We start from the raw sequence: 24,184 nt of genomic DNA on the forward strand, positions 1-24,184 counted from the left end.
ATCTTGTGCTAGAAAATTATTTCCTCGGTCAGCATGGACACAGTTAATGACCCAGATACCCTGTAATGTCAGCAGATCTTTTTTCAGAAATTGCTTTGGAGTCAAGGAAACATGGCCTTAAGTTCACGAACAACAAAAGGCAACAGGAGAAATCAATGAGAAATCTCGAAGTCCTCCTGCTTAATAGTGAGAACAAAAAAGCAAGGAGACGAAATGATCCTCTCCCAGACACCTGCAGCTGACACTGCACCATCTTTAGTTCTGGTTACAGTCTGAATTTTCTATCACTCATCTCAATTAAAATTGAATTAAAATTGTGTTTAAAAGAAAAAGAGGACAAAAGGTATACATTTGCCTCTGGACTTTTACTACCTTTCCTCTAGTAAATGAAACATTTTTTAAAAGTAAAGTTTCCTTCATTCAGATATCATTTAAAGTCAGAACACATGCTTTTCTCTGTAACTTCTCTAAACTTCTTTCAGGATTTCTTGTGAACCAAAAAAATAGAGTTGTCTATTTACTGAAATATTTCAATATCACTGCAAAATTAACCCAAGTGAGTGCTATCTATGTCCTAGGTCCTGAATAAACACTCCCCTATGGAAAATCCCATGGATGGAGGAGCCTGGTGGGCTGCAATCCATGGGGTCGCTAAGAGTCAGACACAACTTCACTTTCACTTTTCACTTTCATGCACTGGAGAAGGAAATGGCAACCCACTCCACTGTTCTTGCTTGGAGAATCCCAGGGATGGGGGAGCCTGGTGGGCTGCCGTCTATGGGGTCGCACAGAGTCGGACACGACTGAAGTGACTTAGCAACAGCAGCATGGATGAATGAACGTGCCCCATTAGATTCACTTCTCACCCGCCAAGTGACTAGTCTTAGGCTGCAGGAATAGCCTGCATTAACAAATGCTAGTATCACACTCATTTTTCTTCAAGCTAGTGTATCAACATGTTCCTTATCCTTGTCTCATATTTTTTGTTGTTGCTTTTTCTTTTGGCTGTGTGGCACATGGGATCTTAGTTCCCCAACCCAGGATTGAACTGGCACCCCCTGCATTGGCAGCAGAGTCTTAACCACTGGACCACCAGGAAGCCCCTTGCCTCATTTTTAAGTGTGTGGATTTCTGGTTGCCTGTGTCAGTTTTTATCTTTGCTTAACAAATGACCACACACTTAGCAACTGAGAACAACAACATTTATAATTACCCAGTTTCTGTAGGTAGAAACCCAACCAGCATGGCTGGACTCTCAGCTCAGAGTCTCATGGGCTGACCTCAAGTGCTGGCTGAATCTGTGGTTCTCATCCTGGGGCTCCAGGTCCTCTTCCAGGATAACTGACTGTTGGTGGAATTCACATCCTTATGGTTGAAGGTCTGAGATCCTCGTTTGTTGCTGACTGTCATATGGGGACAGCTCTCAGTACCTAAAAGCAAGTCACGTTTCTTGCCACGTGGCTCCCCACAACCATTCAGAGTGTAAATATCTGCTTCTTTATCCATGTTTCTCACTGACTCTCTCCTCTGTGACTAACTAGGGGGAAAAAAAAAAAACAAAAACCTCTCTGCTCTTAAAGGACTCATGTGCTAGGTCACGCCCACCCAGATACTCTATCTCAAGACAACTGATTTGGGACTTCAGTTACATCCACAGTTACCCAGAGAAGTACCTGGATTAGTGTTTAATGGAATAACTGGGACTAGGTATCTGTCCTTGATGTGCCAGGAACCTTGGAGTGGGGCCAAGCAGGGCATCCTAGGATCCTACCTACCACATTGCCCAAAGTTTAAAGAAAAAACACAGGCAAGAGAAATAGCACCCCCTCCAAAAGATATGTGTTTAAAAGAAATAGATAGGGACTTTCCTGGTGGTCCAGTGGTTATGACTTCACCCTCCAACGCATGGGCTGCTAGTTTGATCCCTTGTTGGGGAGTTAAGATCCCACATGCCTCATAGCCAAAAACCAAATCATAAAACAGAAACAATACTGCAACGGATTCAATAAAGACTTTTAAAATGGTCCACAGAAAAAATAATTTGAAAAGAAGAGATAGAAGGACTCACTCCACTCAAAGAGCCAGAAGGAAGAGCAGGAATGTTCACAGGGAAATAAGTGACAGAGGTCAAACCCTTGCAGCAAACATATCTTTGTATTCTTCCAAATGTGTTCGATGTACCCTTTCATTCCTGATGTTGAGTCATTCTAGACACTTGTTTAGAATAAAGACAAGTGGATCACACTAGAATACAATGTTCCCCCAAAATTCCCTGTGGGGAAGTCGGGAGTGACAGCAGAACATAAACAAGCCCATTAAAGATGCCCATGCTCCAGGGGATGGAACACTTCTTCACTCTGGGCATGCTGCACCAATGGCAAAAATGTCTCCCCTTAATCAGGCAAATTTCTGGTAGAGAAAAGCTATGATTTTAAAGCCCTGGTGCTTCTGATGTGGGTTTAATTAAGGCTACTTCTCCCCATTAATTGCCTTTAAGCTCTTAAAGACCCAAGGCTTAGGTTACTTGTTAGTATTTTTATTTTTAGAGAATGCTGGAAACTTGGTCTTCTCAAGCTGCTACCACTGCATATGCAACCTGTGAAGTAAGCTGACACCTGTAGTCTTGTTTCCAAGCATCTGGATGTAACATCCATCAGCTTCCTTCTCTCCTGCTTCTTCTTTATGCCCAGGAAGCTGTGCCAACTAAGCACTTTCACTCTCACCATTTAGGAAAGAGCATCATCTTAAATGCTGCGATCCGTTGGGAAGGAATGGTATGTAAGGAGGAATACCTTTCAAGCTTCTCCACCCCCATCTAAAGGAGGCCAGAGAGAGATGCAATGACCTTCCCTTAGTGATCTGCCAGGCTCTGTTCCTGGGAGCCTGCGGTATCAGCCCAGGGCCAATCAGCAGAGTGATGAAGCAATACCCAGGGGGTGTTCTCCCGCAGCCGGCTCCCAGGATCCCTGGGCTCAGGAAACACAGAGGAAACAAAGACAGGCAGACAGGGTGGAAGAATGACTCCTCCCACATAAGCACACCTGTGATTACACGGGAAAATCCTTCCTGACCCCCTTGGTTTCCTCTCGGTGAAGCTTTGTTGGTATTTTGTCACCGTTCTTAACAAACATTCAGACATTTATTCATTCATTCAACAAATATGGACTGAGATTTACTGGGCTCCAAGCATCATGCTTGGGCTTCCCTGGTAGTTCAGTGGTAAATAATCCATCTGCAATGCATTAAATGGAGGGCTCAATCCTTGTGTTGGGAAGATCCCCTGGAGAAGGAAATGGCAACCCACTCCAGTATTTTTGCCTGGAAAATTCCATGAACAGAGGAGCTTGGTGGGTTACAGTACATGGGGTCACAAAGAGTAGGACATGACAGAGCACCTAAACAACAACAAGCATTATGTTTAGACCATGGGTGGCGAGGGGAGTCTGGTAATTTTCCTTCGTGTACAAATTTAGTATTAGAATAACCTTAAGTTTCGAATAAATAGGATGTCTACTTATAAACACATTTAAAACCTATTTATAGGACACATCCTATTTATTCAAAGTTTCTGAGTCTGTGGATATCAAATATAGATACACCCTAAAACTTTGCTATTAGGTTGGTGCAAAAGTAATTGCAGTTTTACATTGTTGAACTTTGCCATTTAATACTGGAATACATTCCTAAATAAGGATGGTTATGTTATACATCATTTTAATGCACATTTCTCACTTTATGTTTTTTTTTAATTTTATTTTATTTTTAAACTTTACATAACTGTATTAAGGTTAAAGCGTCTGCCTGCAATGCAGGAGACCAGGGTTCAATCCCTGGGTCAGCAAGATTCCCCTGAAGAAGGAAATGGCAACCCACTCCAGTATTTTTGCCTTTAGAATCCCATGGACAGAAGAACCTGGTGGGCTACAGTCCTCGGGGTCACAAAGAGTCAGACTCGACTGACCGATTTCACTTTCACTTTCATTATATGCTATTTATTTTAGAATAGGGAAATGATGTTAGACAAAAGGCAAATTTGAGCAATTTTCTTATTCAAGTTCAAAATGGATTGTAAAGCAGTGGAGACAACTCACAATATCAACAATGCATTTGGCCCAGGAACTGCTAATGAACATACAGGGAGGTGATGGTCAAGAAGTTTTGCAAAGGAAACAAGAGCTTGAAAATGAGGAGTGCAGTGGCTGGCCATCGAAAGTTGACAATATAACCAACTGAGAGCCATCATCAAAGCTGATTCTCTGATAACTACATGAGAAGTTGACCAAGAACTCAATGTCAACCATTCTATGGTCATTTGAAGCAAATTGAAAATGTGAAAAAGCTTGATAAGTGGGTGCCTCATGACCCGACTGAAAATTTTTTAAAAAATCATCTTTTTGAAGTGTCATCTTCTCTTATTCTATACAACAACAAACCATTTCTCAATCAGTTTGTGATATGTGATGAAAAGTGGATTTTATACTATAGCCAGCAATGGCCAGTTCAGCAGCTGAACCAATAAGAAGCTCCAAAGCACTTTCCAAAGCCAAATTTGCACCCGAAAAAAGTTCATGGTCACTCTTTGGTGGTCTGCTACCCGTCTGATCCACTACAGCTTTCTGAATCCCAGTGAAACCATTATATCTGAGAAGTATGCTCAGCAAATCAATGAGATGCACTGAAAACTGCAATACTTGCAGCCAGCATTGGTCAACAGAATGGGCCCAATTCTTCTCCATGACAATGCCCGACTGAACATCACACAACCAACGCTTCAAAAGTTGAACTACTTGAGCAGTGAAGTTTTGCCTCATCCACCATATTTACCTGACCTCTCGCCAACCAACTATCACTTCTTCAAGCATCTCGACAACTTTTTACAGGGAAAATGCTTCCACAACCAGCAGGAAGCAGAAAATGCTTTCCAAGATTACACTGAATCCTGGAATAAACCAACTACAGGAATAAACCAACTTATTTCTCATTGGCAGAAATGTGTTGGTTGTAATGGTTCCTATTTTGATTAATAAAGATGTGTTTGAGCCTAGTTATAATGATTTAAAATTCACAATCTGAAATTGCAATTACATTTGCACCAACCTAATATAATAAACCTATATCTAGCCTATTTGTCCCCTGAGCAAATTGCTATTTTCTGAAGGAAAAAAAAAAAAATATATATATATATATATATATATATCTTATAAATTTGGTGATTAAAAGAAACCAAGTATATCTATAGCTACTGAAATGGATTAAGTCTGTAGCTATTTTTATTCTTTCATGGTGTTGGACTAAGACTTCTGTTTTACCTCCTTTTCCATCAGGAATTGTAAAGTTCTGTTTGATCTGGGTGAGGAGTACATAATACAAGAGATGCTGAGTGGCTTCTCTTGGGAAAATACCAAATAAAATCATATTATTGAGAACTCAATTTCTAACTTCCAAATACTAGCAGAAATTGAAAGTCGCTCAGTCCTGTTCCACTCTTTACAACCTCATGGACTGTAGCCCACCAAGCTCCTCTGTCAATTGGATTTCCCAGGCAAGAACACTGGAGTGGCTTGCCATTCCCTTCTCCAGAGGATCTTCCCAACCCAGGGATCAAACCTACATCTCCTGCATCACAGGTGGATTCTTTACTGTCTGAGCCGCCAAAGAAGCCCAAATATTAGCCGAGTGCCCTGATAAACAAGTCATTGTCCCATAATATCTGTCCAGACTTGTCATCAAGATGCAATCATGAGGACCCCAGGCTTGCTGCAAAGCTGAGAATAGTGACACCAGCCCTCAATTTTTGGCTTCCCAGGTGGTGATAGTGGTGAAGAACCTGCCTGTTATGCAGGAAATATAAGAGACATGGGTTCAATCCCTTGGTCGGGAAGATCCCCTGGAGGAGGGCATGGCGACCCACTCCAGTATTGCCTGAAGAATCCCATGACAGAGGAGCCTGGCAGGCTACAGTCCATAGGGTCACAAAGAGTCAAAAATGACTGAAGGGACTTAACACGCCCTTAATAGCTTAGTTTCTCAGGAAAATAATGAACTTCGGTGTAAGGTTAAGTACAATTCATTTCAAATTCAACACTGATGAATAAGATAGTGATGTTATATCGTGGAGATTACCTTGAGGAAACTTTTCATGACGGAACAGAATCTACTTAGAAAGTGGTCATAATCATCATTTTGTTCTCATTTATTATTCCGGGAGGGTCCGATCAGTGATGGGTAGGGACTTGATTAGACTTGCTTTAGCGTGTATTTCCCCAGGAAGCAGACTCCACGATAAGACTCGCGTGGAAGCAGTTGGTTTGGAAAGTGAACCCAAAGAAGGAGGAGGAAGGAAAGCGGATAGACAGTGCAGGCACTGCTGAGGAACGTTGTGAAATGTCCGAACTATCCACTCGGGGAGAAAAGAAGGAGGCACCAATCCAGCTACTCTGTCCTGTATTGGCCAAGGGTGGCCTACGGGGCGGAGTTAACGCTCCCGAGCTTCTGGGTTGCACTGTGCGCCTGTCAGGCGAGGTCTGGTATTTGTGCTGAAACTTCCGCTGCTGCTGCTTAACTTGCTTCAGTCGTGTCCGACTCTGTGCCACCCCATAGACGGCAGCCCACCAGACCCCTCTGTCCCTGGGATTCTCCAGGCAAGAACACTGGAGTGGGTTGCCGTTTCCTTCTCCGGTGCATGAAAGTGAAAAGTGAAAGCGAAGTCGCTCAGTCGTGTCCGACTCTTCAAGACCCCATGGACTTCGAGACCCCATGGCTCCTCCGTCCATGGGATTTTCCAGGCAAGAGTACTGGAATGGGTTGCCATTGCCTTCTCCGGGAACTTCGGAGCCTAAGGCAAAGTGCTATCTGGTTGCAGCTGCACCAAGCTGGTCAAAGTCTGTGTCGTGATGGTCATTCCCGCAGGGGCTGGAGAAAAAGAAATTGAGCCAATGTTTTGAAAAGACACAAAAGAGTAGCGTGAAACATCACTTACACCTTGGCTCTCTGCTTTACAGCTTTTCTCATCCATATTTTCCATTGATTTTTAAAGATTTTTCTTTTTTAACAACAAAAAAAAACTTCTCATTTCTTGACCTAACTCAGGACACCTATAAGTAATCTATACTGCTGATGAGCTATCCAGAGCTCTCCTCACCCTAGATGAGAAGCCCTCCTAACCCGTCTTCCAAATAATTGGTCATGAACTAGGAAACTGGGTTAGAGCTATTTTTTAAATGGGTGTGTGTGGGGGTGTGTGTGTCACTCAGTTGTTTCTGACTCTATACGATCCCATGGATTGTCTCCTCTATCCATGGAATTCTCCAGGCAAGAATACTGGAGAGGGTTGCCTTTTCCTTCTCCAGTTCTAAATGGGTGAATGAAGTGCATTTTCTGTCTCCCACTCCATTACTGACTCTCATTGTACAAAGACAATTAATTATATATTTAAACAGGACAGAGTGCAAAAAAAAGCAGTGGTCCCCAACTAATTTCTGCTTCCCCAGTCCTCCACGTCCCAGTCTGCTTTGTCTATTAGCCTTCATCTTGGCAGAATAAGAAGGTGATGCAGGATCGCTGAGAGCAACAGCCATCAGGGAAAAGTAGAAGACAGTTCCTCAAGCTTACCAGCCCCATGCATGCTCTTTCTCTGGAAATGTGGCTTCTAGCATCTAGTATTCTGGCCACCTGCTCAAGTCATAGAATATAAAGAATAATAAAGGTACTGTGAAAACCATGCTTAAGGAATCTCACAGAGCTTTCTTCGAATATTGAAATAAAGGGAGAACTTCTCAGGATTATATGTAGCATCTGGCAAACAGGAGGTGTTCTACCCTATTCCACTCACCAACCATCACCAACCAGGCTTTTACAAGGTATTATGCAAATTGTTGTTCAGTCTCTCAGTCATGTCTGACTCTGTGACCTCATGGACTGCAGCACGCCAGTCTTCTCTGTCCTTCACCATCTCCCAGAGCTTGCTCAAATTCATGTCCATTGAGTCGGTGATGCCATCCAACCAGCTTATCCTCTGTCGGCCCCTTCTCCTCCTGCCTTCAATCTTTCCCAGCATCAGGGTCTTTTCTAATGAGTCAGCTCTTTGCATCAGGTGGCCAAAGTATTGGAGCTTTAGCTTCAGCATCAGTCCTTCCAGTGGATATTCAAGGTTGATTTCCTTAGGATTGACTGGTTTGATCTCCTTACAAAGATAACCAAGAAATAGTTGTCCATGTCGTCCAGTTGCTTATAGTTTAGTGCTATGATTCCTCAGCTTTTCTCCCTGTGTATCTTTGCTATGTGCACATTAGCCATTGTCAAAATGTCCATGTAATTTAGAGGCTTTCTTGTTTCTGGTGCTATAAAATTGTAAATTGCTTAAAGTAAATATTTTACCTGATTATAAAAGTGTATACCATTTAATTGTAACAAATGTTCACTGTATACACATGTACTCACAAAAATTCAGAAAATTGTGAAGAAAGTAAATACCTGAAATCTCACTCCCCAGTGATGAACGCTGTAAATATTTTGAAATATATTCTTACATTAATTCACTTTTTTAATGGGCCAGTTCAGTCGCTCAGTCATGTCCAGCTCTTTGCGACTGCTTGGACTATAGCACTCCAGGCTTCCCTGTCCTTCACCAACTCTCAGAGCTTGCTCAAACTCACGTCCATCTAGTCAGTGGTACCATCCAACCAGCTTATCCTCTGTCGGTCCCTTCTCCTCCTGCCTTCAATCTTTCCCAGCATCAGGGTATTTTCCAGTGAGTCATTTCTTTGCATCAGGTGGCCAAAGTATTGGAGCTTCAGCTTCAGCATCATTCCTTCCTATGAATATTCAGGACTGGTTTCCTTTAGGATTGACTGGCTTGATCTCCTTCCAGTCCAAGGGACTCTCAAGAGTCTTCTCCAACACCACAATTCAAAAGCATCAATTCTTTGGCACTCAGCTTTCTTTGTGGTCCACCTCTTACATCCATACATAACTACTGGAAGCCATAGCTTTGACTAGACGGACCTTTCTCAGCAAAGTAATATCTCTCCTTACTAAATATGGGCTTCCCAGGTGCCTCAGTGGTAAAGAATCCACCTCCAAGCAAGAGATATGAGTTCGATCCCTGGGTCAGGAAGATCCTTTGGAGAAGGAAACAGCAACCCACTCCAGTATTCTTACCTGGGAAATCCCATGGATAGAAGAGTCTGATGGGCTACAGTCCATGGGGTCACAAATGAGTCAGACATGACTTAGTGACTAAACGATAACAGCAGTCTTTGGGAGAATCTGGTGAAACCCAAGGACCCTTTCCTCCCATGACCCTAACCATAAAATTTACTTCATCATTTCCGAGTCTCTCCCTTCCCCTGAAGTCCAATCAAGGGCTCATCCCTATCAAAACCATCAGGAAGTTTGGGGGTTTTGAGCACAAGCCACCTTCTCTCCTTCATAACCCTGCAATAAATCTTTCTTTGCTCTGAAAAAAAATTAAAAAATAAAAAGTGTCAGGAATAACTGTCCATTAATGACTGCAGAATGTCATAAATGTTCTAATAGATTGTGAATGTGTCTGGGAGCAAAAAGGGAGAGAGTAATTCCACCTGAAGGTATCAGAAGGGGTTTCCTCGGGGCACATAAGTGCATGACATCTTGAAAGATAGCAGACTGAAGACTATGCCTGATGAAGGGAGAGGGCTGAGTAAAGGCTCATACGAGGAAGCCGGGGCCACATTCCAGAACTGTGGGACATTCCATATGGCTGAAGCACAGGACTCTTGGGAGAAGCTAGAGACTAGTGGGAGCTGAGGACAAAGATGACAAGACTCAAGTCCAAACTTTGCTTTTCACACTTAGAAGCTTGAGTTTACCCACTAGACAACAGAGGATGGCATGAGCAGAACTGAGCCTTATGACATTTCTTAGGACAGATGGAAAAGGGCAGAGACTGGAGTGAGACAAGTGGGAAGCATGCTGTAATAATCTAAGTAGAAGGCAATAAAAGCCCAAAATACAGCAGTAGAATGTAGGATATAAAGTAAGGGCACATTGAAGAAACCTATGCAGAGTTATCTAGTGAAATCTAAAATGACTACCCAGAGGGGAGAGAAGGTACTAGGTTCTCTCACTTCTAAGATTATTAAATATATTCTGAACAAAGTTAATGCTTGCAGTGAGAAATTAGTTATTGTTCAGATCCTTCTTTTCATTTACCTCCTCATTATCTTTACAATCCTTGGTACAATACTTTGAAAAATAATAGGCTTAATAAATGCCTGTTCATATGAACTTAGTTAAATTTAATTTACAGTATGACATCTATTAGGCCAATGATTATTATACCTCATTTTAAATAATGCTGCAAGTCTACAAACACAATTTAAGGAAAACTGAATACTTTTTCCTAATAGTTAATTTATTTTATACCAAAAATATATTGTGGGCCTTCCCCTGATGCTCTGTTATATCATCCACCTTCAGATCAGATCAGATCAGTCGCTCAGTCGTGTCCGACTCTTTGCGACCCCATGAATCGCAGCACGCCAGGCCTCCCTGTCCATCACCAACTCCCGGAGTTCACTCAGACTCATGTCCATTGAGTCAGTGATGCCATCCAGCCATCTCATCCTCTGTCGTCCCCTTCTCCTCCTGCCCCCAATCCCTCCCAGCATCAGAGTCTTTTCCAATGAGTCAACTCTTCGCATGAGGTGGCCAAAGTACTGGGGTTTCAGCTTTAGCATCAGTCCTTCCAATGAACACCCAGGACTGATCTCTTTTAGGATGGACTGGTTGGATCTCCTTGCACTCCAAGAGACTCTCAGGAGTCTTCTCCAACACCACAGTTCAAAAGCATCAATTATTTGGCACTCAGCCTTCTTCACAGTCCAACTCTCACATCCATACATGACCACAGGAAAAACCATAGCCTTGACTAGATGAACCTTTGTTGGCAAAGTAATGTCTCTGCTTTTGAATATGCTATCTAGGTTGGTCATAACTTTCCTTTCAAGGAGTAAGCGTCTTTTAATTTCATGGCTGCAGTCACCATCTGCAGTGATTTTGGAGCCCAGAAAAATAAAGTCTGACACTGTTTCCACTGTTTCCCCATCTATTTCCCATGAAGTGGTGGGACCGGATACCATGATCTTCGTTTTCTGAATGTTGAGCTTTAAGCCAACTTTTTCACTCTCCACTTTCACTTTCATCAAGAGGCTTTTTAGTTCCTCTTCACTTTCTGCCATAAGGGTGGTGTCATCTGCATCAGGAAATTAAAATGAAACTAAAATGTTATGTTTGTAAGAAATAATGGTTCTCCCCAAGGATCCTTAACAAAGAGAATAATCTTGGTGATAAAAGCATGTGTTGGGAGCCAGGAAGGGGTTGAGTTTGGAAGCATAAAATATTTGGTGAGCTACTAAGGTATTGTTTAGATTCATATTTTAGAAAGGTATATAGCTCATGGCTCACTAATGGAGATCAAGTCTGAAAATTGTCTTTTACTAACATTTTCTTTCTGAACTCAGTGTTTGAGTAATGTGAGTGATGGTTAATATGTTCAATGTAATCACATCAAAACATATTTGTTGACCTTGGCAAAGCATACCACTTAGCTGAGTTCCTCCCTAACAACTTTTTAAACACTGTCTGTCATTATCAAATACCTAAATAAAGGCATACAAATAAATTATTTACTTGAAAAATGTTAACTGGCTGATTTGCACATGGCTTTCTCCACCTCAGTGTTCCTGGGATTCCCATGATACTTTAAAATGAATTCATCTGACTCAAATAAGCATCAATTTCCTCTTCTTTCTGTCTCTCATCTAACTCCACCCTTTAACTCTTGCTCCATGGCAGTGGTTCTCAAGCTTCCTTGACTTTCAAAATAACCTTAGGAGCTGCTTAAACATGGGTGTAGGTGCCCTGGCCATGCTCCTGGCCTGTGGAATCAAAGAACACACTTGAGACCCACTCACTGGGTCTAAAGATCACCTCTGGTTTTTGCTGCTGTACTGGTTGGCTATAGCTAGGGATCTGAATTAGCTGACATGGTAGTTGGAAAATGACTCAGCATTAAACTTTGCAGGATACATTCTCAGTCTCTCCATTTACTAACTAAAAATTAGAGAAGTCTTATACACTGGGCAAGAGAAAATGTTACAAAGGAATAGACCCTGCTTTCCAGTAAACCCCAGCACAAACTCCGCTGACCCAGTCAGGTCAACACAAGATCCAGTTACACCAGTTCACTCAGTGCTCTCTGCCACTGGTCCATTGCTGATTTTCTTCCTGGGGTATGCCCCACTCCTCCCCACAACCTCATCTCCATGTATTCATATACTGCTGTGATTTAGAAACCAGCTTGAGCCCTACTTCCTCCTCCTCTAAAACTTTTCCAAAGTCTCTAGTCCACAGTAGCATCCCAGTATGTTGAGTTCTAGTAGTGTTTTTTTTTTTTCAATCTGCTCTATGAATATAGACTTTTGATAATATAGTGTCTCTTATGGAGCTTCAGTTAGGCCTTCTGAATGTGTCTCTCCCATGGGAATTACAAGCTCTTTTATGGCCAGAGTCTCATTGTGTTAAATCACCAGTCACATTAAACATGTGATGTGTTGTAGAATCTTTAAAGTTTCCAGTTGGGTCTAACTTCTTTCAAAAATACTGTTGTTGTTTTTCAGTCACTAAATCATGTCTGACTCTTTGCGACTCCGTAGACAGTAGCACACCAGCCTCCTCTGTCCTCCACTATCTCTCAGGCTTTGCTCAAATTCATGTCCGTTGAGTCACTGATGCCATCCCAACATCTTATCCTCTGTCAGCCCCTTCTCTTTTTGCCTTCAATATTTCAAAGCACCAGGGTCTTTTCCAGTCAGTTGGCTTTTCGCATCAGGTGGCCAAAGTATTGGAGTTTCAGCTTCAGCAAGAGTCCTTGCAATGAGTATTCGGGGTTGTTTTCCTTTAGGATTGACTGGTTTGATCTCCTTAGAGTCCAATGAACTCTCAAGAGTCTTCTCTATGGATTCTCATTTCTTGCTTTGTTTTCCAACTCTGTTTGTATAAGCATATGGCAGTCTTTCTCCATATGTCAATGCCTGCACATACAATAGATGTATGGTAAATAGTGATACATTGAAATTTTTTCTCATGAGCTGATGCTCTCTTCATTTCAATGTAAATATTTGATCTGAAAGTGAACTAAACTAGTCATCACTGTGATACAGTCTCCCATGGGTTTTTATAACATCATATCAGTTAAGAGGAAAACAAACATGAAATTATAGGGGGGGAAATGTTTGTATTAAGGGACAAATAACTTTACAACTGACAGAGTGGAGCAAAGAATTGAAAGAATTTGGAGAGGATTTTTATAATTCCATCTGAATGTGACTGTAAATCTTAATGCCTCTTTTCTCTCAAAAATAAGAGTAATGCCTATATATAGATATATAGTGCTTTACATTTTTACTGTTTTCCGTCTTTGTTATTCTCAGGACTTACAAGGTAAGAAAGGTGAATATTATTATTCTTATTGTACAAATGAAGAAAGACTTGAGTCCAAATCTACTAGGTCCCATTTTTTTTCATTATAAGAAAAAAATAGATTGCTGTTTTATACTTAATGCACTTGTTTTTAACATATCTCTATTCTTCACTACCTACAAGTTCTATATGATCAAGGACTTGCCTGTCTTGTTCACGCTAATTCTAGAACACAGAACAGAACTGCCACATAATAAGGGCTGAATAAATAATGTATGAATGAAGTTTTATTCTCTTGAGTAGAAGGCTAAGGAAGAAGGCTCATCAGTGGCTTGGGGCCCTGAGTTTGAAGAAGACCCTGAAGTCATTCCTGGCACTTGCAAGGAGATATGTTTCTTTCCTCACCTCCTCACACCCCACCCCTCTGGCAGCCTCACTCACACATAAGACTCCTTAAAAGCATTTTTACTTAAAGTCTACTTGGCATTTCAAACCCTGAATGCAACGTGCCATTTGAGAGCTACAGAGGAAAAAGACGATGCAAACTCATGTGTGCGCGTGTTTCAGTGCTAAGGGAATCAGAATTTATTGGACAACTAAAAGAATGAATCTGCATAATTAGCTTTTCTACAAGCATATTCTCAGGATCTGCCGTATGAATGAACACAATTTGGCACTCCAAACCCACAATATAAACTAGGCAGAAATACCACCTGAACTTGGTGCTCATAATTGGGAGAGTGTGATTACACGGGGAAATTCATGCTGGGAATCTTCCTGAAGGTCAGGAAATTTAGGTCCAGGGAGGGGAGAGTTGGATGAATTTTCAGCAGAAACAACTGATCTCTTTTGCAGTGGGATTGTATGAGTAAATTAACAGCAGAACCCTCCCTGTTTTCACCTGCATGTCTCAAAGGTGGAAAAACAAGTCATAACAAAGCCTCAGTTAACAGTCACCATCACTTTAAGTATTGGTGGCAAGGGTGCTTGGGGGTTGAGAGAGCATGTGTATTGGTTTGCACACATATACACACACGCTGTCTATACACTAGAGGATATGTATATACTCCCAATGGCATATCAACAGATTATATTCAATTCCCAGCCTGCAATTTCCTTTTCTCCTAATTAAGAAAGCACAGCATAATGCGATAAGTGACCTTCTTGTAGCTATAAATCTCTAATCTTTCTAAAACAGTGCATGAACTTAAAGGAAAACACACAATATAAAAGTTGTGAGTGTAAATTTTATTCAGGGTCTTAACTGAGGACTATAGTCCAGGACACAGGTCTGAGGAATTGCTCCAAAAATGTAGTATGGATATGTATTATATATCCACATAACCATATATTAACTATTTTGTTGTTACTTAGTCACTCAGTTGTGTCTGACTCTTTTGCGACTCCATGGACTGTAGCCCACTAGGCTCCTCTGTCCATGGGATTTTCTGGGCAAGACTACTGGGGTGGTTTGCCAGTTCCTCCTCCAGGGGTTCTTCCCCATCCAGGGATCAAGCCCTAGTCTCCGAGTCTCTTGGATTACAGGTGAATTCTTTACTGCTGAGCCACTGGGGAAACCCATATGAATATATATTAATTCATATATTGTGTATTACATATTGTTCATATATATGTGAATTTTTTGCTGGAAAATACGTGATGTCAAGCATACACCTGGGTAAAAGATTACTGTTAGTCACATAAAACAGATATCTCAAGTTAGTGATTTTAGTGTTTTTCTGTGGATGGGAAGGTGCAAGAATCTTGGGTCACTGAAATTCTTGCTGAGATATGCATCTTGACTATCTAGGTGCCCACTTACCCAAAACACAGAATGCCTCGTCTTGTATTTGATGCTGCAGGGTGTATTGTCTGTGGCTGATTCCAACGGGTTGCGACTTAATCCTCGTAAAACCGGTTGAAGAGTAGCAGACGTTCTTTGTTCTCTTTTTGTTCACAGACATAATTATAGACATCATTCTTAAACTTCATGAACTAATTGATAGTTTCCAGCTTCTTGTAACGTACCTCACACCCATTAGAACTTAGGAGGCTCTCTTGATGCCAAAAGACTGAGAAGTAGAGACTGAGAGCCAACTTCTCCTCCTTTAACATGAATACAAACTGCTTGGGGAGGTTGTTACAATGCAGATTCTGATTCTCTAGTCCTGAGGTGGGGACCTGAGGGTCTGCATTTCTAACAAGCCTAGTATCTTGCAATTCCTGGGTCTGCATCACCCAGGAGCTATTTTACAGATTTGTAGGTGAGTCCAGTGTGCAGGCCCTGTCAGAACCACCACTCCAAACTGACCAAGGTGAAGTCACTAGGAAATGGTGGTTATTGACCCTCCCTTGCTACAAGGCCTTTGAGAGCCTTCTAAAGGTTTATCAGTCAGTAATCGTCAGAATCACCGGGAGAGCTTTGTCAAAACCTTTTCCCATCCTCCTAAGTTTTGGAATCAGTAAGTAGTAGAATCTGGACTTGGGAATTCTGAGATTTATTTCATGAGCTGTCTCTTGATTTTCCTATCCTTGATGTACCCTCTCATATTTTACCCTGTTTATATGATTCTCTTTATGCTAATCAACTTTATGACATCGGTTATTTCTATCTAGACCCAGGTTCAATCCCTAAGTTGAGAAGATCTACTGCAGAAGGAAATGGCAACCCACTCTAGTATTCTTGCCTATAGAATTTCATGGACAGAGGAGCCTGGGAGGGCTACAGTCCATGGGGTCACAAAGAGTTGGACACGACTCAGCGACTAAGCAGCAAAATTGAAACTTTCCATTTATTTATAAAGACAAACTATGAGGATTTAATATAAATGCATGAAATTAATATATATTATTTTTAAGATTCTGTAAAGTACTAAATACTCCTTTTAAGAATACATTTTGTTTATTCTTGACATGGTTAATGTTAAATAAATAATTTCACTTTGCAAACTGATGCCTTATCTAGGATGTTAGCATAAAATGTACACAGTTATATAGATGAGGAAACCCCACTTCTAATCACTTGTGTAATAGCAGGTGCTCTGCGATGGACAGTTGAAGCTTGATGGGTATTTAATAAAGTGTGCACAGTGCCATCTAGTGTCGTACAGCCATCACTGCATGACTTAAATAAATTCCTCATTTTCTAAAATGATTTGATAGCTCAACCGTAAGTAGCATATTTATACAACTGCAGACCTTTAATGGAGAAGGCAATGGCACCCCACTCCAGCACTCTTGCCCCATGGAAGGAGGAGCCTGGTAGGCTGCAGTCCATGGGGTCGCTAAGAGTTGGACACGACTGAGCGACTTCACTTTCACTTTTCACTTTCATGCATTGGAGAAGGAAATGGCAACCCACTCCAGTGTTCTTGCCTGGAGAATCCCAGGGACAGAGGGGTCTGGTAGGAGGCCGTCTATGGGGTCGCACAGAATCGGACACGACTGAAGCGACTTAGCAGCAGCAGACCTTTAAAGGGGCTTCCCAGGTGGCTCAGTGGTAAAGAATCTGCCTGCCAATGCAGGAGGTGCTGGAGACACAGGTTTGATCCCTGGGTCGGGAAGATCCCCTGGAGGAGGGCATGGCAACCGACTCCAGTATTCTTGCCTGGGAAATCCCATGGACAGAGGAGCCTGGAGGGCTATAGTCCATGGAGTCAAAGAGAGTCAAACATGACTGAGCGGCTGAGCAGGAGCACAAGAAGACCTTTGAAACAGAGCCTCTTACTAATTTCCTAATGACTGTCAACTTAGCACATTTCTTAATGTTCTTATTTAATTAAGCAAAAGGCTTGTGATACTTATCTTTTTTCAATAATAATTAACAGATATTGAATGCTTATTATGCACTAAGCACTATGTGAAGTGCTTTACATGGGTTATCTTATTTGTTTCCCACAATGACCCACATTTTACAGATAAGGAAACTGAAGCTTAAGGACATTAAGTGACTTGCTCAAGGTATAATAGATAGCTGGTATAAATGTCTGACAGAAACCCAGCCAACTGCCCAGGGACCTATACCACTCTGCACTGTGATCCAAACCTCTTAAAGTAGTTACCAATAAAAAAGTTTCCAAAAAACCTGTATGAAGAAGGCCTTTATGTATGAAAGAGACCTCACAAGATCTCTAATTATAGTGAAATCAATTCAAACTCCACTAACTCAGAATATATGACAACCAAACTGAAAAGCTGCCTGCTTTTGTGGATGAGCTGTGTGGTTTGTGCTTCTTTTATGTCACCTACATGGTGGTGCTAAGTCGTGTCTGACTCTTGCAACCTCATGGACTATAGGTCCCTAGGCTCCTCTGTCCATGGAATTCTCCAGGAGAGAATACTGGAGTGGGTTGCCATTTCCTTCTCCAGGGCATCTTTCTGACCCAGAGATCAAACCCATGTCTCCTGCATCATAGGCAGATTCTTTTCTGCTGAGCCACGAGGGAAGCCATCACCTACATAATGTATGCCAAAAATTATCTGTTAATTAGTTTACTGAATTTGGAGTACTGGGCTAAAACTTAGGTTTGGATTCATAGGAAATTTTCTAAATTAATAATAGGATATTACAGCTGCAGATCAGAAGTTGTTTAACGCTAATAGTTATCATTTGTTAAGTATCTATTATGTGTCAAGCCCTGTGGTCAGCCCTTTGTATACCTTTTCTCTTTTATCCTCACCACAACTCCCTCTGAGTGGTATTAGTTTCCTCATTTCTAAAAAAGGAATAATAAAATGTATGCGTGCATGCTAAATCGCTTCAGTTGTGTCTGACTCTTTGCTACCCTAAGAACTGTAGCCTGCTAGTCTCCTCTGTCCATGGGATTCTCCAGGCAAGAATACTGGAGTGAGTTGCTATGCCCTCCTCCAGGGGATCTTCCCAATCCAGGGATCGAACCCACATCTCTTGCATCTCCTACATTGGCAGGTGGGTTCTTTACCACTAGCACCACCTATGTGAAGCCCAATAAAATGTATTGAGGTGAAATAACTTGCTCACAGTTTTACAGTTGTTAGTGGAGCCAGGAGTAAAACCTCAGTATTTGTGATGGCAAAATCCGTATCCTTTCCACTCTGCCACTCCTAGAAAATAAGTACAGGTAACATGCATGATTACAGTCTTTCTGTGGACTGCCACCCCCTGTGCAAAAATACCAGAGTGCCTTACTTGGATAAAACAGTAGGTTCTAGCGACTTCCACATGCATGCCTGTCCATCTTCATTCCCTTCTTTCCTCATTGTCAGAAATGATATTTTTAAGCTGCATTACTGATCATGTCACTGTGCTGTTTAAAACCCATGTCTCAGCATCCAGACCAGAATCATTATTGCAGCCATAGTGCTTCTCCACCTTATCTTGTTCCGGTTGCCTCTTGATGACCATATAGTAATCTAGTTTGTGCCTGGCACCCTGTCTGTCACAGTAAGTCATGATTTCTGATTATCTGTGCCGTCATGAGGCAGGTCTGTATCCCCACCAGACTGTTAGCCCCTGAGGCAGGAACCGCATCTTTATAGCTTGCCATCGAGTCCCCAAGACCTGCCACAGTGCTGGGCACATCATTATGAAAACTAGCTTTCTTTCAGTCACATGTAACTAGCCTCACATTCAGAATTAGCATTTTATTTTTCCTTATTCAGTGATCTTAAATGTGTGAAAAATACAAATATGAAGCATTTTTTTTATTGAAAGATAATTGCTTTACAGAATTTTGTTGTTTTCTGTCAAACCTCAACATGAATCAGCCATAGGTATGCGTAGATCCCCTCCCTTTTGAAACTCCCTCCCTTGTCCCTCCCCATCCCACCCCTCTAGGCTGATACAGAGCCCCTGTTTGGGTTTCCTGAGCCATACAGCAAATTCCCATTGGAATTTTTTTTATCTGTTTTACATATGGTGATATAAGTTTCTATGTGGAACATATTTATTTTTAATAACTTTCACATGATTTCTAAATGTTTTCTCTATAATTATAGGATGCTGTTATTTCCTATGTTATATTCCCTATTCCAAGTATTTTCAGGCATCATCCCATTTTACCTTCATAGTAATCATTGGAGGGGAAGTACTATTATCAGCCCGACTTTTCTAAGATAAGACTCAAAGAAGTCAAGTAATTTGACTGATGCTATACCTAAGATTGGAGAAGGCAATGGCACCCCACTCCAGAACTCTTGCCTGGAAAATCCCATGGATGGAGGAGCCTGGTGGGCTGCAATCCATGGGGTCGCTAAGAGTCAGACACGACTTCACTTTCACTTTTTACTTTCATGCATTGGAGAAGGAAATGGCAACCCACTCCAGTGTTCTTGCCTGAAGAATCCCAGGGATGGGGGAGCCTGATGGGCTGCTGTCTTTGGGGTCGCACAGAGTCAGACACAACTGAAGCGACTTAGCAGCAGCAGCAGCATACCTAAGATTGGGGCTTCCCCAGTGGCTCAGGGGTAAAGAATCCACTTGCAATGCAGGAGCCACAGGAAATGTGATCCCTGGGCCAGGAAGATCCCCTGGAGGAGGGCATGGCAACCCACTCCACTATTCTTGCCTGAAGAATCCCATGGACAGAGGAGCCTGGTGGGCTACAGTTCATAGAGTCACAAGGAGTCGGATACAACTGAAGTGACTGAGCAGGCATGCGTACCTAAGATTCAATCCAATGCTTGTATGATTCTTCATGTTGATATTTCATGATTACACCTATCGCATCTTTAGCAATCAAATGCGTCCATAGCCTGTTTCTCTATTGTCATTTCCTTGTCATTCACTCAGCCAATAGATATTCATTAAGCTCCTATGATGTATGAGGCCCTGTGACAGTGCTTGGGATATGAATGGTTATCACGACAGGCAGTCTTTTTCTGTGGCATGTACAATGCAGAGAGGGAAACAGATGACCAACTTATCTGTACATACTGCTAAGCCACTTCAGTCATGTCCGACTCTGTGCGACCCCATAAACAGCAGCCCACCAGGCTCTGCTGTCCCTGGGATTCTCCAGGCAAGAATAGTGGAGTGGGTTGCCATTTCCTTCTCCAATGCATGAAAGTGAAAAGTGAAAGTCAAGTCGCTCAGTCGTGTCCAACTCTTAGCGACCCCATGGACTGCAGCCCACCAGGCTCCTCCATCCGTGGAATTTTCCAGGCAAGAGTACTGGAGTGGGGTGCCATTGCCTTCTCCTATCTGTACATAGAGTCCACTAAATACTGTGATGGGAAAGAACAGGGCTCTAAAGCGGCATGTATGGTGAGTACAAAACCTGGAGGCAGGGATCCAGAAAGACATCCTTGAAGAAGTGATATTGACACTGAGTTATGGTGGATGAAACATAGATGAGAAGTAAATGAGGCCAGATCAGAAACAACTTGGCAAGACATGTTGAAGAGTTTGGATTTCAAATTAATGGGAAGTTTACTAAAGGACTTCCAGCATCATACAAGTGCCATGTCAGATTTGCTGTTCAGCAATATCACTCTGACTCCAGTGTATAGCAAGGGTTGGGATGGAGAAAGAAGAAAGACAAAAGAACTGACTTAACCAGTGAGAGCTAGTGGTCACAGGAGTGGATGATGGAGTTGCGTGATGGGGATAAGGGTCCATGAAAACAGAGGCATTAAAGTGACATTGATGAGATAGATTCATAGGACTTGGTCACTGAGAACATGTAAAATATGGGACCCAAGGATGAAATGCAGGTTCTGGCAGGGGCAAGAGTTAGTGCCATTCACTAGAGAAGGGAACCCCAGAGGAAATGGGTTTGGAAGAGAAAAGATAGGCTAGACAAGCAAAGGCTCAACTGCCTGAAGAACCTCCCTTTGGTCTGTTGGTCACTTGCATGCATCTGTGTTCTTCCACTTCTGGGAATCCTAGAGCCTTCTTCTACCCCAACAGAGCCTCCCCAGGAGAGACCTCGGTATGTAGACTATCCCTCCACCAGCTGCCATTTCTCTTTCTTGCCTTGTAGCCATCTCCTTCCTATGCTCAAGTTCAGAGTCCACATTCCTCTTCTCCAATGCCTGTTTCTTGTGATCCATAGCCAGGATCCGGATCAGAATGGCTCAGTAGCCCCCTCCTTATGGTTACCTGGGCACACACAAGAGCCAGGACAATGGGCCAGATCTCATCATCATGGCTCTCTTTGTATCCTGTACCAGATATCCCCAAGGACTAGAGTCAGAGGGTTTGTAGATCAAATGTATAGGGAACAATTATAGGAATCGCATCTATTTCCCTTAAGAAATTTAATTATTAAATAAGTTCAACTTATAATGCCATCTCCCTAGGAGTACCTTGCTTGCTAAATTGAAAAATTGGATCCATAACATTAAGAAATACAAATGATGTCCTTGTTGTGTGATAGATAAAGAAGGTTGCAAATTTGGAATCACGTAAATCTGAATTTACCCAAATCTAAGAAATATTTAAGGAATTCAGTTGGAAAGTGATTTGTGTTCCTCTGTTCCAAACCAGAGATTGGCCAAAAAGATTTTCTTTTTCTTTTGCCATGACTCATATTATTCATTTGTTCATGTAGAATGTGTTGTCTCTATGTACCAGGTACTACCACTTGTGATTTCAAGCATTTTTTCCATTTAATGAACACCATCTCCACTTTGGGCTTCCGTGGTGGCTCACTGGAAAAGAATTTGCCTGCCAAGGCAGGAGACGTGGGTTCCAGCCCTATGTCAGGAAGATCGCGTGGAGAAGGAAATGGCAACTCACTCCAGTATTCTTGCCTAGGAAATCCCATGGACAGAGGAGACTGGTGGGCTACAGTCCATGGGGTTGAAAAAGAGTCAGACATGACTTAGCAACTAAACAACAGCCCCCACTTTACAGATGAGGAAAGTGAGGCTCTGAGTCAAGGCTTAAAGGGTATGCACTCGTAGGAGAATAGCCAGATTTGGACCTATGTCTTTGGACTCCAAGTCAAGTGTTTATTTCAACTTCAAGTCCAGGAGCTTGACAGATGTTAGTTTTGTTTTTCAAATACAGTGTCAGAAGTGAACAAAGAGATAAGAGACTAAAACTTGAAAGTTGTTGGTGGAAAAGCATATGTGGCATATACAGTTCTCAGGAATGAAAACATAAGTGTTTATTGGGCTGGCCAGAAAAGTTCATTTGGGTTTTTCCATAAGATCTTATTGCAAAAACCAAAAAAACTTTTTGGTCAACCCAATACTTCATTGAGAAAGACAACATATTTTTCAAACACCAAAGTGTAATGAAACATGAACCTTAAACTTGATGAAGATGTGGAGAATCTAGAATTCTCACACTCCTGATGGGAGTGTAAAACAGTACAACTAGTTTAAGAAACACTTTGGAAGTTTCATAATGAAACATACACCTCCCATACAAGCTAGTCACTTTCGTTTCTACATATTTACCAGAGAAATGGAAGTGTATGTCTATACAAAGTTTTGTACATGATTGTTCATAGCAATTTTATTCATAATAACCAATAACTGGAACCACCCAAATATCTACCAGCAGTAGACAAATGTCTACTACCAGGGACATTGATAACCAACTTGTGGTATAGCTATTTAATAGGATACCATGCAGCAATAAAAAAAGAAGAAACTATTGTCATGCAACAACATAGATAATTCTCAAGATCGTTACACTAAAAGGATACAGACAAAAAAAGTACATATTGTACGATTCCAGCCATATAGTATTCTAGAAAATCATGATAGAAAACAGATCTTTGGTTTCCCAGGATGAAGTGGTAGGATGGATGAGAATCTGCATAAGGAGACCTCGGGGCGTGGGGGGGCGGTGATACACGTGTCCATTTCTCTTAACTGTGGTGATGGTTTCTGGGACCATCATAACAAGACTTTGGGGTGAACAGGGAAGACATAGAAATGGATTTCTTGACTATCCTAGCAAAAGTAACCATGAATTGAGTTACATGAGCTTGCTATCAATGGCACCAAGAAACTATTTTTGACCTTTAAGTGATCTGTGTCTTAGTTCTACTGCTTCATTGAAGAGGTAACTTTTCCTTTTTCCCCTGCCTGTCTTCCTGCCTACCTTAACTTTTCCTTTTTTCTTATTTCAAACCTTAGATGACTGAAAATATGTAAAGAAATGAAAATATTTTAAATGCTCAAATGCACTTTTGATAGCCTTTCAACACTCAAATATAAGTGTTGGTTTTCTCTTTTCTTTGTAAGGGGTCAGGGTGTACAAGTGGGAAAGTGTTTTAAGCCAGATAGCCTTGTTAATTTTAATCACAAGTACTATATACTTCAAAGTTGCTAAGAAACTGGGTCTTAAAAGTTCTTGCCACAAAAAAAGAAATGATAATCATGGGTCCCAGTGTGTTAGCTAACGGTATGGTGGCAATCATCTTGTGGTATAGTGAAGTGAAGTCGCTCAGTCGTATCCAACTCTTTGCAACCCCATGGACTGTAGCCTACCAGGCTCCTCTGCCCATGGGATTTTCCAGGCAAGAGTACTGGAGTAGGTTGCCAGTGTGTCAAATCAATATAAAAATTATCAAATCAGCGCTTGAAACTTACTCAGTGTTATATAGCAAGTCTATCTCAATGTTTTAAAAAGCCAGGTAGACCTGGATACAAATGCCAGGTGACTTCCCTTGGACATTTGTGTTTGTCAGTTAACTTTCTTGATCCTCAGATTCTTCACATTGTAAGTATTTCAAAGATCTATTATGAAGAATAACAGATTATTAAGAAGAATACTGTGATGTTC

At 41.7% G+C, this 24,184-nt stretch overlaps 1 protein-coding gene across 31 annotated transcripts in view; it reads left to right on the plus strand.

The window, feature by feature from the left end:
- DTNA (dystrobrevin alpha) overlaps window positions 1-24,184 on the plus strand; it is a 454,458-nt gene that overhangs the window by 312,516 nt on the left and 117,758 nt on the right. The window lies entirely within an intron of this gene.

Source organism: Bubalus bubalis, chromosome 22 (genome assembly GCF_019923935.1).
Source record: "Bubalus bubalis isolate 160015118507 breed Murrah chromosome 22, NDDB_SH_1, whole genome shotgun sequence".
NCBI classification, from domain to species: Eukaryota; Metazoa; Chordata; class Mammalia; order Artiodactyla; family Bovidae; genus Bubalus; species Bubalus bubalis.